The sequence below is a fragment of the Condylura cristata genome, unplaced genomic scaffold (assembly GCF_000260355.1).
Source record: "Condylura cristata isolate star-nosed mole 26May11 unplaced genomic scaffold, ConCri1.0 scaffold00010, whole genome shotgun sequence".
NCBI classification, from domain to species: Eukaryota; Metazoa; Chordata; class Mammalia; order Eulipotyphla; family Talpidae; genus Condylura; species Condylura cristata.
This window is the reverse complement of record NW_004567111.1, coordinates 31,873,816-31,891,780: the sequence shown is the minus strand read 5'-3', so window position 1 is coordinate 31,891,780 and position 17,965 is coordinate 31,873,816.

The following is a 17,965-nucleotide window of genomic DNA, read 5'->3' as shown; positions in this document are numbered from 1 at the left end:
CTTCATCCCTTGGACAGAATTGGAGTGCTATTTCTCCTACAGGTTGTGTCTCAAGACCTCTGCATATCTACAGATATTCCCAGAAACAGGTCATTTAAGGAATTTACTCTTTGCTGTCTTGGGGATTAAACTTAAGCATGAAGACTTCTGTCTTAACCCTCAACTGGTGGAATAGTGGAGTATCAGGTTAGTTTTTTTTTTTTTAGAAAAATAGTTGAGTATCAGGTTAGTTTTTCTTTTCAGGGCTTTACTTCTTAATCCGAGAACTGGCCTAGTGTTCCATTCACTCCTTGACTATGCCCTAGCTACTCACTGTTTCAATCAAGAATTGTAGTTCTATACTTGGACATAAGTTTCATGGAATTGCATCGAACTGATTGATATTCTTTAGCCTATCATATATTTTCTACTGTACTCTGATAATGGCTATAGTATAAACATAAATTTTTCCCTATAGGTTATATAAAAACTATCCTACACAGTCATAAACAGCTTATCTAAATTATTATATCATTTATAACATATAGTTTTGATATTACATATATATCTACATACATGCACATACTGCATATATACCAATAACTAAAAGTTAAATATTTTACTGTGTGCTATGCAATACTCTGATAATTTTTCATACATTTATTCATAATGAATTTCTTATTTCACACATTTTATTTTTTTTTCAGGTAGTTCATGTAGATGTTTATTTTCAAAAGGCATGAGTTTATCTTTTTGATTGCTGAGTATTATTCCACTGTGTATCTGTACCACATCTTTTTAACCCAGTCATCTATTTTTTGGGCATTTGGGTTGATTACATGTCTTCCCTATTGTAAATAGATCAGTAATAAACATGGTGATGCAGGTGTCCTTTCGAATGAACATTTTTGTGTCCTTTGGAAGGGATCATGCTTAGTGAAATAAGCCAGAAAGAAAAAGAAAAATACTGGATGGTTTCACTCATAGCAGGAGCATAAGGGAACAGAGGGAAAAAATAGAAAAACAATTGTAATGGAGTAAAAATGAAAAACTATGAACAGCTATAACCCAGAGACATTTTATGGGGATGGAAAGGGGAACGGGATCAAAACTGGAGGGAGAAAGGTGCACAGCACTATGGTGATAGCACACGGGTGAATTAGTAGTAGAAAGTCCACAGGGATTACAACAAAGATGGAAAGTGCACAAAATAAAGAATGATGTAAAAAACAAACAACAAAAAAAGTTTATTAAAAAAAAAAAAAACTAGAGCTTGAAACCCTAGTACATTGTTCTTCCAATCCAGTGCTCCACTGGCAAAGAAAATCACAGAAATTCTCTTAATTTAAGCAAAAAATTCACATCCTTTTTAATTTTTTATAAAGATAAACCCAAACATTTTAAATATAAATAAACTAAAGCAGAAAAATATGTGGCATTTTAACACATTAACTTCATGCGGCTAGCAAATGACAGAACTGGAATCCAACTCACAGAAACTGGACTATCCATAGGAAAATTTTATATATACCAAATTCTAAGAATAATTCAAAATCCTTTATACCATATAGTAGAAGGTGGTATTCTATGGTTTTATCCTAGGAGATAAGACTTTGCCTTTGTTAATAGGAGTCCCTGACAGTGCCTCAAGGGAATATAGTTGTTCTCTCTCATCACACCACACATTTCCTGCAGTCATACCTTTACCAGGGAGTTGAAAAAGAAGATTGCTATAGGCAGCACTAAGATTGCCTCTAGCCCAGCTATAAGGCTTCTCTAAAATGGGAATACATTAAAATGCTTCACCTATTCTTTTGCTTCCAGGGGAGACTTGGGACTAGGTAGTAATACACTGGAGAAAGTAAGCTTTTTAATCCCTGCATCTACTGAGGGTGAAACATTTTCTATAGGTATCTAGGCACATAGAGTTATTAAGAAAAGATTGACAGAAAAAACATGACCTTAGAAATACATTTTTCTCTAATAAGATTCCATTAGAAAATGACCTAAGTCAATTATATACTGTAATTATGGTAATATTATATACTATAATTATAAGCATATTTACATAAAAGTGTGTATTACTATATGCCCAGGTGTTAAGTTTTGAATATAGTATTTATGGTGATTTTGAAATTATTTTATTTAATATTCTGAACAAAAATATACTTTAAGTTTATGACACAGAGTGACAAGTATGAATAGTGAACATTTAGCAAATAATATATCATTGATATCTTATATAGTTAACACATATATTAACTGAAAATCTGAAATTAGAATTCTGGTTTTTAAATATTTAACTTTCACTGTGGGAGTAGATGCACTTTTAGCACAAAAATACCATGAGAACAGCAAATAATAATCACGAGGTATCACTTTGCTACTTTTTGATACCTTCAGAGTATAGGTGATGTACACCCTTGTTTATATTTATGTGTTTGTTTATATGAAAAGCTATAGTGTTTGTAATACCTATTGATAAATCTAACAAATGTTAATATAACATTACAAATGTACTAATTTTCAGCAACATTTCCTTAAAAATTTCTAGCCCCACCTATTTGTATCTTTACTTTTTTTTTTTTTTTTAAGATTTTATTTATTTGTACATAGAGAACTGGGGTACAGGCCAGAGGCTTTGGGGTGGCGAGAGGCTTCACCAGAGACAGAGCGGGGAGCAGAACAGGCAGATCGACGAAGTACACTGCTGAGGGGAGCAGCGGGCGGGTCAGGAGAGGTCTGCCACGCCATGTGGTAACCTCCGGGGCAGGCGGGAATTGAACTCATGCGGAAGCGGCTTTAGATTCTCAGTGCTGTGCTTTAACCCGCTGCGCCACCAGGGAGGGCCTGTATCTTTACTTTTAACTAGCAAATAAATCAACTGTTTTCATATATCACCATTATTTTTAATATATTAGCCAAAAATTCTTCTGAAAGTCTTATTCCCAATTTTAAGTTATATTCTACTTCTAAAAATGAATTATTTTCTTCTTTTTTCATGAAATATACAATGACATTTTTTAGTGTAAGACAATTATGCTATCACTTCAGAAGCAATAGGAGTGTAGGGTGACTACTGGAATTTTACTTTGGAAGACTGGGTTGTTGAATAAAAAGTAAGGAAACATCACATCCCTCTTCTTTGACCTAGTATCTATATAATATGGGGTGGAGGGGGTCAATAGTATTTCACATGACAAATAATGCATTTTGAGTGGGTTGGTAATCTCATAAATGGCTATCAAGAAAGTAGTAAGACTGAATACAGAATTCTGATAAACTTCTACATTTGAGATACAGACAGAAGATCTCAGTTATTGATACCTCCATCACCCCCCCCCCCAAATATAACTCATTGTGTGACAGAATTTTTAACAGAAGTAGCATTCTGGCATCCAAAGAAGGTACAAAACTATACTTTTGAGATATGCAGCTTTTTTACAGAAAATCTAAACTATTCCTAGCCCCTGTTTTAGTACTACCTTAAAACGTTTTTATCTTTTATTGACACAACTCTGGTTTATAAAATTGTATATGACACAACTCTGGTTTATCAAATTGTATTATGACTAGAGAGACAGTATTACCCCCTCAACACATCTTTTAACATTAGCAGAAAGAAAGTACGATTAGTGCATTAAGACTCTTGACCGGTTTATACATGTTTGCAACCTTCTGAGTCATAATTTTAAATTGGCATGGTGAAACACTTAACCCACTTAGACTTTAGTATCTTGTCACAATATTGTTCAAGTTCTTCAACAAGCTTAATTTTAAGTTTCATACTAATAAATCACTCACTTTGTAATGATTTTCAGGTAATAATACAAAAAAAGCTATAAAACATAGAATATATGATCAAATGAAATAAATTACTGCTGCTTAATGTGAAATATTTTATTTGATTTTCATGAATTAGCTCCCAAAATTCTGGTCTTTTTGTTGCTACTAAAATACATTTAATGGTTTTATAAAGTTTATCTAAAATTTTAGAAATTATTCATTGATTAAAAAAAGTTTAGCAGCAGCCCCTCCCTGGTGGCACAGCAGGTTAAAGGAAAGCACTAAGAAGCTAAAGCCACTTCAGCACTAGTTCGATCCCCACCCAGGAGGTGATCCACATGGTGTGGCAGACCTCCCCTGACCCACCGGCTGCTCCCTTCAGCAGTGTGCTTTGTCAGTCAGCCTGTTCTGCTCCCCACTCTGTCTCTGATGAATCCTCTCACCACCCCTATGCCTGTGGTCTGTACCCTAGTTCTGTATGCATAAGTAAATAAATCTTAAAAAAAGTTTAGCTGCAATTTTTGATTGCATAAGGTAATTTCATATATAATATGAGATTGCCAAGACTAAATGCCATTTTATTACTTAGTTTTAATACTCATTCTTTAATATAATAAATTTCTAAATTTTCATATGTGCATGTATCTTCAATCTGTTTGGATTATCTAGAGACTGCATTATTGCATCCTGGGATAATATGTTATATATATACATATATACACACACACACACACACATATATAATTAATTATATATTATATATTTATAAATATATATTGTATTATTGTATATAAATATATAGTATATATAAATATATATAAATATATAATATGTTATATATATACATATATATATATATTTGAGATGTTTTATTATTCCTGAAAAGAACATTGATATTTCTGAGACATACTTCCTATTCAGCACCTTGACATAAAGTTTTGAAATTGGACTTCCTAAAAATTCTTCTAGCACTACTTAATCTACTGCATGCTCTTTGACATCTTCTATATAACTGCACCTTTTATTCACGCACTTATCTTACATTGAGTAATTTATTTTTTCAGATTATTTGGTTACCTGACTCCCTCTGATATATGTTACATTGAGGTCAAGATTTCTTCCATATTGTATTCTCAGCATTGGACACAAAATGTAGAAATTGGTCAAAATACAATTTCCAAGTCAGTTTTCTTTTAATTTTCTGTATTTCAAATACCTAGAAATGATCTTATTTCCTGATTATTCCTTTCTCTAGGCCAATAATATTTAAATTCTGTAATGACCTATTTTTGTGAACTTTTTCCATCCAAACTGCTGCCTGAACATGTTCCCAAATATCTAAATTCCTTTTAAGGAGTTTATTCCAAGATATGCATACAATTGATTTATTTTTTTTAGTTAATTACTTCAAAATGTTAATATTTTTATAGTATTGAATTAAAATCTTAAATATTTTGAAGTTAGACTTACCATCTTTCCATTATTCTGTCTCTCTTACCTGATTCCTCTACAACTACTACTCAAACTTCTGGAACTTTCATTCACATTCTCTACATAATCTTCAAAGATGGGTTTTTTAATATATAAAGAACTCTAATACATACATCAGTAACCTTTTGGTATGATGATTAAGTTACATGATTTATACTTTATATACTGAATCTCTCAGTCAACCAGAGTAATTTAAACATATACTTTATATATACTTTAATTGAAGAATGAAAATTTGTTTCACTACTACCAAATAAAGAAAACAAGTGTGTTGTCAGTCTTTGCCTTTTGCTTTCCTTTGGTGTAAATGTTGATACAGTGTGTGTGTGTGTGTGTGTGTGTGTGTGTGTGTGTGTGTGTGTGAGTGAGAGAATATGGAGGGGGATTGGATTTATTGAAGTCATATATTTAGAGCTTCATGTGCATGTCCAGATATTTGAATTATGTAAGATGACTTTATGTTCACCTTCTTTGTAAGAAAATGGCAGCCATCAGCATGAAATGAAAGCAATTGCAATGAAATGCTTGCCTCCATTGTTGAGAGAGTGTCTAAGATATAATACATGAAGGTTCTGTTTATTACTATGGTGCTTCAAGGTTTGCTCTTGTAGCCCTTCACTGATATTTATTCAAAACTCTTTAACAATAAGATGATGTGGGCACAGTGTCAGCACCAGTGATACACTTTAAAATTGACAATATATTCAAACTGCGGGTCGATCAATGCTTCCAAAAGAGAACCCTATTTTACAATACTCAAGAGCCACTTCAGTTCATAGCCACAAACTACTTTCTTATTTTCAAGTTATTTTGCTGTAAAATCATTCAAGGATAAATAACTAAAGACTGTGGAAGCAATTAAAAGCACATTAAAGCAATGTAAGTGTTTTGAAGTGCCATTTTGCATTGGTTTTCATATTATGCAATCCTTGTATTTTTCCTTCTCTTTGATTTAAACTTACAAGTAATAGCAAAAACTCCAGTATTGCAAAACAAACAAACATACCTAGGTTTGCAAATTGGTGTTTAATGATTACTAAGAATATTGTCAAGTGAAATACAAAACCCACCTTCTAGTTATTATATGATGAAATTTATCAATGCAATATTTTCCTTCTGAGATTTTAATGCTATCAAGCCACTTGAAATTGTTCTGTAGGTTTATTGGTTAACTGTTGTTTTCTATTGATTATCACTTCTCTATTTTATTTTCAAGTTTCTATTTCTGTGATTTCATCTCCTAATTATTTCTTCAGCAATGTCTTTTAAGTGGCTAAAACTGCTCAGTGTCACTTTCAATACATTATGTCGTAAGTTTTATTTGACTCTATTCCATATCTCCTAAGTCTATTTAAATTTTGAACAGTTCAAATACAATCTTAATTCTAAGATTTATGTCACATCTGTCAGTTTTTACTTCATGTTCCTTTCCCTCTCATTTTATACCATATATTTACTGTTTGTGTTCATGTGTGATGAAATTGAAGAGCACATATTGTATTTAAACTTACTGAGTAAATGTCTTTTCAGTACTATATAAAGATTGTTAAAAAAATGTGATATTAATTGATTTGGAAAGAATTTAATATTTTGCAGTCTTTTAAGATTAATTGAGAAAGACTGGAGTAATGTTTAATACAGGAAAAATTATTCTTCATATGGGAGACATGATTTCTTTTTCTCTTTCTTCCTTCTCTCCCTCCCTCCCTTCCTTTTTTCTTCTCAATCTCTCTGTCTTCCCTTCTTTCCCTCACTTCCTTCCTAAACTTCCTAAACATAGTGTTTACAACACTATGCATCATTTGGGGGGTAGTCCTGATATGAGGAGGTTCATGTATGTCACCATACCACACCCACCAACAAAGAACCCATATTTCTTTACTTTAGACATTTGGGTCCCTTACCTCTTTTTCTCCCACTCCTCAGTTCCTCTCCCTTCTAGCAGCCTCAATTCTGCAATCATAATTTCAGGGTTTGTTTTGACAAACTAGTCATATAATAACTAGAAGGTGGGTTTTGTATTTCACTTGGCAATACTCTTAGTAATCACTAAACACCAATTTGCAAGCCTAGTTTAGTAGGTTGGTTTGTTTTCAGGGTTTGGAAAAAAAAAAACACTGAATGATTTCAATCAAATGTAGAATTTAGAGTAACAAAGGAAAGGAACTGAGATGTGACTGATTTTACAGTTAGTTCTGTGATCTATTAATATTGTTTTCCATTTTGACTAGTGATGATAGGTATCTGTCTCTGCTAGACACTGTTAAATCCAATTCTTTGGAATTAGATTTCACAACACCGGGTACTGTGTTCTCCTCATTTGAATACTTGCTAGTAATCAGTTTGCCAAACTGTCATTGTTATGCTATTTAACAAATTATATGAGCTTTTTATAGCACACATTGTTTCACAAAGCCATAACTATATCCACGTGTCTTTTTTTTGTTTTCCTCATATGTGAACCAGTCATGTCCTAACTGTGGTCCAGTAGTTTCAGTAGGATATCCTTTCCATATGACTGAAAGCCTTTGCCTATCTTAGCAAAAATATACTGGAAGGGATATAGTCAATTCCTTCTTAGATGCTGAAGCCAAGATCGCAATCTCAACTTGTGCAGGTTGCGAAGTTCAACACTTTGCACAACAATGGAGACCCACTGGCCTGGGATGGAGAACATCTTCAACCCTATCTGGTAGCCATGTTTCATTCAGTGAAGTCTATAGGAAGAGAATCCCACTTGTCTTTTCTGTGAAAATTTTACTTTTTTTGATATTTCCATCCTTGATATGGATTTTGATACATAACTTCATTTAAGAATCATGAATAATATTTCAAAATTTGCTTAATATACTCCATTTATCTTGCATATAGCTTGAGTCTGTCATTTACGTAAAGTAAAATATTATATTGAAGTTGAAAATGTAATGCATTTATTATTATGTACATGCTTGAGTGTATACATTTATATTATCTTTTAACTGAAATTATCTTCCATAAGTGTAAAAATACTTGTGATGGAGGATGAATAAAGAACTCTATACTCCAGTTTCTTATTCCAATGATAATGTTAAATTCTGATGATGAGAGATAATGTAGTAAAGTTCAAATTCAGGACATTTGTTGAACTTTGAACCATATAATTTTTCTCAATTTACTACATTGTTCTAATGCAAAATTGCACTTAGGTTTTAAATATAGTTTTTGTATGTTATTACCTCTCTAACTGGTTACAATGTCTATCAGAAGAGCTGGGACATAATCCTTCCATAATATTATACTGGTAGTAACACTGCAACAGTAGTTTGGATTAAGATGGAGACAGAGAAGTTTCTGTGTTTCTCTTCTACGTGACCAATCAGAAATGAAAGATTATGCAAGTATAAGTGAATATGAAACTGATATTTGGAATTGGAGCGGATTATGCTAATTGAAAATATCAGAAGAAAAAGACTAATACCTGATGATTTCATTCAGATATGCAATATAGTAAACAAAACAAAGGATCATACAAAAGACAAAACTAAACAAATCATAAAAATGTATCTGTGAAGGTTACCAGTGCCAGAGGCTGTGGATTGAGAGCCAACTCAGGAAGGGTCAGAACGGACTATACTGTGAGACTGTGAGCTGTGGTGGTGGTTATAGTGTGGTCATGCATCTGAAGGTGTGTGCTCCTATATCTCTGAGTCATAGATAACAAGCCAATGCTACCTGAATAAAAATTATAATTAAAAATATACTTCAGAAGCGACAAATTAAGCTTTAATCCATCTTTGCTATACTTAGACAAGATATATAGTTTTGAGTAAAACTGATTTCTTAATTTTATTTTGCTGACCCAATATCTGATTACGTGCAAAAGTAGACGTTTTCTTTACTGAGAGGGAAAAGATCATTCTATTCAAGATAGTTAGATACTATAAATGCTAATACTGCATTTTGCACTAATTTTGAACATTTTTATGATTCTTTTATATCGCAGTAGTTGTAAGGAATACTAGAAGTGATAGAGTTGAACTGTCACAAAAGAAATGAAGTCAAACCTTGTAAATATTAGTGGATTTGTAAAGTAACAATGAGTACAAAGGTTGATAAAAAATATTGATTCACTACATACTAATTGAAATATACACACAAAAAAACCATTAATTAATTTAAATGATCAAATTCATACTTTTATATACATACACATACCTATAGTAGCAGTTGATATAATTATGCTAATTACTACTTTGGATATTGCTTTCAACATGCCATAACATGCATTAATAAATTTGCTTCATTGTGTAACCTAAGAAATTTAAAATAAAATTGGCTCTATAGATATCTATATAAAAATAAACTAGGAAACCAAAATTATTGCAATAGCCACTTGATATCCATTACTAATTTATTTAAACAGAATCATGTACATAATGTTCTAAAGCAAGATGTTTCTCCAGAATTAATATTATAAAGTAACAATATTCAAATTCAAACATGTAAGAAAATATTGAAGTACAAAATTTGTTTGAAATGATTACAATGAAGATATAAAGAAATAAAAATAAGTAATATAGTAAAATATAGTTATATTGATAGGGAAATATAACAACAAACCACATTTAAAATCCCAGTATTTGTTTAAAAAGACAAGAGGAAAACATTCATTAAAATATACTCTACCATTAAATTAAAATTAAAAGGAGAAAAAGCCTAAAAGGGGTAATATCTTTATATAAATCTTTCTATCCATACTATGTCCAGCTGGCCTCCCTGGTGGTACAGGGCTTAAGTCTCAGCACTATCACACTGTTACAGCCACTGTAGTCAGAATTTGATCCCCGGCCAGGGAGGTGACCCACGTGACACAGCAGACCTTTCCTGTCTCGCCTACCACTGCTCCCCTCAGCAGTGTATTTCAGTAGTTCTGCCTGTTTTGCTCCCCAATCTGTCTTTTGTGAATCCTCTCAAAGGATTCTTGTGGATCCTTTGGTGTCAAAGGCAAAATGCTACAAAATGATTACAAAAATAAATTTCCTACCTGATGTTATAGAAAGAATCTATTATTTCTCTCTGCCTCTCTCTTAAGTACACTTATTATTGGCTTTCAGTACACTCTAGTAATCCAGAATGATTTCCTCCCTTTAAGGTCTTTAACTTACATTTGCAATGATCCCTTTTCCAAGTCACATGTACAGGTTCCCGTCATTAAGATTCAAAGATACCTTCTGAAGTGCCACTAATCCGCTACTGCATATGGTTAAGTCTTACTGCACAGCTAAATGGACTGATCTAGGACTTCCTTCTCTTATACATATAAAGCCAATCTTACCATTTTCAATGTTGTACCAAACTCATGATTTTAGAGGTTTTCTGTTTGTTTAATTCCTGATTATATTCTAGGGCAAAGACTGTATATATACATACAATCACTACTTCTGATTGCCTGCTTTCTAGTAAACATAATTCATTCAACCTCTCTCAGCTTTGTCTTTGCTTCTGAACATGTTTAAAGGTTTACAAACAAGGAAGGAAAGAGGTGGTCAGTCAACTACACTATATTTTCTATATTAACTTCAGTATTACGGAATATTTTTACAAAATCATAGGCATATTATGATATATTATAAACATCTTTCTTTTAAAAAATGATTTGATGAATGTTGTCTTGCTTTAATAAGTTTTGAAGATGACACAAGAAAATATTTCAATCAAGCTACACTTAAAACAGGAATAATGTTAGTCAGTCTTTTAATCTCCACTTATTAGTGAAATGCCACAAACTGGATTTTGTTTGCTAATTACTCTCAACAGGCACTAAATTTTCTAAAACATTAAAATGTCTTGTAAAGATTATCTGTACCCTTTCAGTAAAGCTATTTGTCATTCTCTGAATACATTTGGCAAAATTGCTGTTTCATTAATCAACAAACTTTGACCTTGTAAATAAAATAATGAAAATAGGGGTTGCACAAGTCCCCATTCAAAATTATTATTTAAAAAAAAATCAAGTAAATCTGAAAAAATAATTGTTAATCCAAATCTACTTAATGTGTTTAATGTGTTTATATGTGTATTAATTTTGACATACTGTGGCCTAATTAACCTTGCTGATGTTTACTTGTTTTCTCAAACGTAGTTGAAAAGTGACCCATCAATCTACAATTTAGTTCCTGTATGTGGTCAACTTATGGACCAAACTGAAAAGAATGTCATTCCATTAAGTTATTTTAATACTAGCTTAAAATATATAATGAAATAAAAATGAACTGAACATAAGTCAAAAGATGCAATAACTAATAGAACTCACAGTAAACTAGTGATCAGGATAAATACATAGTCGTTGCTTAGGTGCTATTGACCAAATCAGTCTACCTTTTGTATTTCAATCTCTGTCCCTAAAAGAAGAGTGGTTGTTCACCACTGTATCTGACACTAGCATAAGATACATATTCACTGTTTTTAAATAAACAAATTGCAGACTGGGAGAATTAAATCATGTATGAACAAATGAATAAAGTAGCATAAAGGTTTTTAAAAAGCTGTAAGAACTTTTGGTAGTATTTTTAGTTAGTAAAAGAGACATAATTTTGTGGGACTTAGCTATACACTTGTGAAATATGAACACATGTAATCTATTCATTCTTGCCAGAGGAAATGGCAGGGGACTTGTATCTTTTTTGTATTTGTTGATTTATTCACCTTTAAATTAAGTTAGGCAATCAGAAAAGGATTCCAGGAATAATTGAAGACTCAATATTCTATTTGGTTTGATATCCAGTAATTTATTTTGATTATTCTATATTATATTCTCAGACTCATGATACATTGAGTAAGTAACAACTAGTTGTCTTACTATAAAAAACTGACTTAGATAGTACACCCTATCCTTTTATTTCCAATTTTCTACTATGAATTTACTTTGAATTTGTATTAAAATCAAAAATTATTTATGTTTTTATGCAAAAATGAGCATCAACAAAACATATTAAAAATGGAAATACAAATGACTATCATTTTGTGGTTACAAGGAATCTCATTTTGCAATTTAAAAAATTAATAAAGGAAAAACAAACTATAAAAAAATGGAAATACACACTTACGTGGGTTTGACAAACATGTTTGGCCAAGTATAATTTTGTTTGGTGGTTGATTTATTTCCTAAAAGGAAAAAAAAATTCCTCATATTATTCTATGTCAGTTCAAGATGAACAAATTATCATTTGTGAATTATGATAACAGTATACAGATAGGCAGATATAACAAATGAACAATAGACATAAAATCTAGCAATTCTATAAGATAATATAGTTAATAAAAACATATTCAAAAGTAAATACAATACTACAAAACTCCAAAATAGTTATACAGATTGGTGTTCAGAGGTACATGATTACAGTGATCTACTTTTCAAAAAAAAGTACGAAAAATAACATTAGGATATTTTAATGTTCAAACAATGGAAATTCAAATAATGTAGGTTTTCTTTTCAATATGCTTATTTTCAATATACAGATATACTATCAGTGGTTTATTTTTTAAATAATTTATATTTGGATGGTTTCTTAAGATTGTTGTTATCTAGTTCTAACTGATTTTTCCATAAGACTTGAAATGGAGGGGCATTTTATCAAGCAGAGAAAAGCAGATGGTACATAAAAAACATGGAACTTGAAATTCTAAACGTGGGGGATAACTGAAAAAAAAATGAAACCCATACCATGAAGATATACCTGCACCCTCATGTTCATTTCAGCATTGTTCTCTAAAGCTATGGAAATCTAAATGTTCTTCAATAGAAGAATGAATCAAGAACATTATAGATGTGGATGTTATTGTGGTATGTAGGTTGTATACTTCTTATTTAAATCTACTCTATGCAGTCTTAGTTTCTTGTCACCTTTATAGATATCACATGAAGGAATTTTGTATTAAATATTTGTTATTGCCATTACAGTGCACATACCTATACATGGGAATTTTTAGATGGTATAATTTAGGCTTTATGCTAAAGGGAAATATTATAACCAAGGTAGATTAGTTCCATTTTCTTTAAATTACTTGAAATGACAGCTTGCTAAATTATCAAAATAGAATTTTGATCCTAATTATACCCCCTACTAAGAAAATGTGCATTTAAAATTTTTCTATGTGTTTTGAACTTTTTTCAATAGCATTGACATTTCTTAAAAATTGTACTTGCATTTAACAAAATCCTTTGGAAAAAGCTATGAGTATTATTAACATATATCATAACCCATGATTATTATGGACATAGAAACATCACTTACTCAAAGACATTAAACAACAATGAAAATTAAAGATAAGAAAATAGGTAGAGATAGTTACAGCTTTTTTATTTATTTTAAAAGGACAGGTTTATTAGGAAAAGAATAAAGAAAAAGAGAGGCACCTGCATAGTCACAGGTGGGCAGGAGAGCTACCAATTGGTTTTAATAAATATTTCTTAGGCTCATCAGTAGTAAAACATGCATTATTTGAATTAATATATAATTTTAAATTAAAAAAAAAACTGAACTTTTCTTTTTATTCCAAAATAAATGCAACCAAGAACCAGATAAGTGGATGCCAAAACCTTACAATGAACTTCACAGATTTCTGGTGGGTATAGTGTTTAGTGTTTACTTTCAAACCCTGTGAAAACCATTACTTCACATATATCACCACTGCAAGCTTAAATGCTTTTCTGCTGAAATTCCTAGCTAATAATTATTTTTGAGTGATTGCACTAATGTTGTGTTGTGTTTGGCAGTCATCAGTGTTACCAATCTGCAACAAAGCTGTGTGTTTTGTTCTGTTCGCTAATGCCATATGTTGCTACAACATGTTTTACTAGATAGTGGACAAGCCTAGAAATGGCATACACCCTCCCCTTCTATCCTCAACCAAATTCTCACAATCCGAATACAATTTATTTACACATAAGGCAAAAATTTAAAAATTTCAGACTCTCAGAAGGTTAGTACATTAGTTTGATAAACCTGGGTAACCATCTCATTTTAAATTAATGAAACTTAAAAGAAAAATATCCCTTGGCCCTCCCTGGTGGCGCAGCGGGTTAAGGCACTGCACTGAGAAGCTAAAGCCACTTCTGCATGAGTTCGATTCCCGCCTGCCCCGGAGGTGACCACATGGCGCGGCAGACCTCTCCTGACCCGCCCGCTGCTCCCCTCAGCAGTGTACTTCGTCGATCTGCCTGTTCTGCTCCTAACTCTGTCTTTGGTGAAGCCTCTTCCCGCCCCGAGCTTCTGGCCTGTACCCCAGTTCTGTATGTACAAATAAATAAATCTTTAAAAAAAAAAAAAAAAGAAAAATATCCCATGTGTGTAACACTTCTTCATAAGATTAAATGCCAACCAAAAAATAACAAATATTGAAAATGCCTTCATGATATAATGAACATTCCAATATAAATTTGTGTGTGTGTGTGTGTGTGTGTGTGCTTGAAGATTTATTTTTTTATGCATACAGAACTGGGATACAGGCCAGAGACTCAGGGGCGATGAGAAGATTCACCAGAGACAGAGTGGGGAGCAGAGTAGGCCGACTAAGTACACTGCTGGGTGGGCCAGGAGAGGTCTGCCACGCCATGTGGGTCACCTCCAGGGTAGGCAGGGATCTAACTCAAGCTGAAATGGCTTTAGCTTCTTAGTGCTGTGCTTTAACCTGCTGCACCACCAGGGAGGGCCCTAAACTTATGTGTTTTTTTAATCATTCACACAGTATTTCTTTCAGGCTAATACAGAATTCAAGAAATTGTTAGCTATCAAAATTTTTTAACAAAGAATAATTGTATGTTTGTTCCAAATAATTATTTTAATTAAAATATTTTTATTGGTTGGTTAATATGTGTGTTCTCTTTTAGGTTATATTTTTAACAAAACCAAAAAAAAAAAAAAAAGAGAGAGAGAGAGAGAGAAAGAAAGAGAGAGAGAGAAGTGATTGCAGAATAACAGAAAAGGTGGGATTATTTTTGGTAATTGTACACAATAGAATACAAATCTGGAATCATAAAAGATAAACTCATGCCATTTACAGCAACATGGATGGAGCTGGAAGGGTTTATGCTCAGTGAAATGAGTCAGAAGGGCAAAAAAACTGGATGGTTTCACTTATAAGAGTGAATGTAAGGGAACCAAATAAGGTTATGCCATCTCCTGTCCCATCATTTAGACCAAGGTTTTGGTCTCATTTTAAAGAAAACATATTTTTAATCTTATTTTATTGACCACCCATTTCTTCAGTTTACTCTATTATTTTAAACTTTTCTGTATTTTTTTCTATTTGTATTCTTTCTTCACTTATCTCTTCACTTGCTTATGTTTTAATATTTATATTTTCAGTTACTGAATTATAAATATATATACACATTCTTCACTATTAATTTTTCCTTTATTTAGAATTTTTTTAAACTTCTCTACCACTTTTTAAAAAAACATTTTGAGTTAATTTATAATATAATTTATATTTTGTCCAAAAAATATATTCTATATGATGCAGATTCTCTGGAATTTGTTAAAACCTATTTTATATCATAAACTATGGTCAATTTTCAAATATTTTAACAGGTTGTTTAGAATAATCTGTTCATTGCTTCTTGGCTTTTTGGCTAAGATTAAGTGTAATAGGATGGTCTGTTCATAAAGCTAAAGACTATTAACTACATTTCTAAAATCTATCCAAGCTCTTACTAAATATTTTATCATTATACAATAATTTCTGAGAGAGCTATGAAGTTTCCAGTTTTAGAGTGTTTCCCAATTCCACTTTTGCTAGTCTGTGACATTTTGATTTATATATTTGAAGTTGTTATTGCTGTTGTTTTGCTGGTGATAAATGCCTGGAATTTGACATTTGATCAGTCCTTTCTATATTTTTGTCTCTTAATCTTTATAGTTCAGACACTGTTATAATGGAGAGCAAAAGGAAGAATGACTTACATGACATTGATCCAGACATCACTTTTCTTTGCTGAATTATATTTACTACTCAGGCCTGTGTTGAGGTTCATTAATCTAAACTTTGTCAAATAGTAATTTTAGCCTACCCATCAAGAAACTTTTTTATCAATGTAATTGTTATATTTATGTCATTTCATGAAATTATTTACACATATTTTTAACATTTTTCCTCCATTCAGTACTCTTTTCTTAAGTTTTGTAGCATCTAATTATCTTGTGTTTAGTCAACTTTTGGTTTTCTACCATTATCATTTCTTATTTCTCTTTACCTTTTACTAATTTGTAGTTTGCTCTCTACTTTATTTATTTATTTTGCCTGTTTATGTTGTATAAATTTGGATTTTGAGAGCATTTTTTTTATTTTATAACAGTTTATTTTTACATCATTTTGTACATTTTTTTTTACCATCTCAATTGTAATCCCCGCGGGTCTCCCATCACCATGTCACCCGTGTGCCATCACCATAATCCCGTGCACTTCTCTCCCCACCCCCCTGGTTTTGATCCCATTCCCCACTCCACCCCCGCAAAATGTCTCTGGTATATGGTTGTTCATTATTTTTGTTATTTCCTCGCCTGGTCCATTATACTCCTGCTATGAGTGAAACTCTCCGGTATTTTTCTTTCTCTTTCTGGCTTATCTCACTAAGCATGATCTTTTCCAGCTCCATCCAAGTTGCTGCAAAAGACATGTGTTTCTCTTTTTTGGTTGCTGAGTAATATTCCATTGTATATATGTACCACATCTTTTTTATCCAGTCATCTACTTTTTGGCATTTGGGCTGCTTCCATATTTTTCCAATTGTAAATAAAGCAGCAATAAACATGGGTGTACAAGTATCTTTTTCAATCAGTGTTTTTGTGTCTTTTGGGTAGATACCTAGGAGTGGGATTGCTGGGTGGTAGGGAAGCTTCATGTTTAGCAGTTTGAGGAACCTCCAAACAGTTTTCCATAGTGGTTGTACTAGTTTGCATTCCCACCAGCAATGCAGGAGAGTTCCTTTTTCTCCACATCCTAGCCAACATTTGTTGTTGGAAGATGTGCCATTCTCCCTGAGGTGAGGCGGTATAGATTTTGAGAGCATTTTTAAAAGAATTTACATTTTAGAATCCTGGGGGATTCTAAAGGTCAGTTTCCAACTGATACGTAATTTGTATTAATTTCTTGCTAATACCTTTGGTATTTTCAACCCAAGATCATTCTATGTTTATTCATGTATTTTTTATACAAAATACATTTGAGAAAATATTTAATCTGTAATAATAACATTATTAGCCAAAGTACCTTTGAAAGTAGCAAATCATTTATACAAACATTTCCAAGAGAAATAAGAGTATGTTTTACCAAGGCATATAAAAATTGGAGTCAGAAATAAAACCTAGCAATGATTCCCTACTGTCCTGTTTTAAATAAAACTATTGCTTTTTTAGTGGTCATCAAAATAGTAATCCAAATTATTTTTTATCCCTAATTTCTTTTTCTCCACAAATGTTGTGCATGCAAAATTATGTGGCAATGGATATAGTTTTATATATTTATCTAGACGATTGTAGGAAGATTTAAAGGATTTGAGGCTTAGACTAATTTTCCCGTCCCTCTCAGCTGAAGAGCTGTAAGTCCAGAAAAGAAAACAAGACACGTGTAGAGCACTGAAAAGCAGAGATAAGGTAAACTGGTTTTGTTAGTAAGATACCTGAGGCCGAACCGACAGTCCAGGCTCGTTTTTTTTTTTTCAGATTTCAAA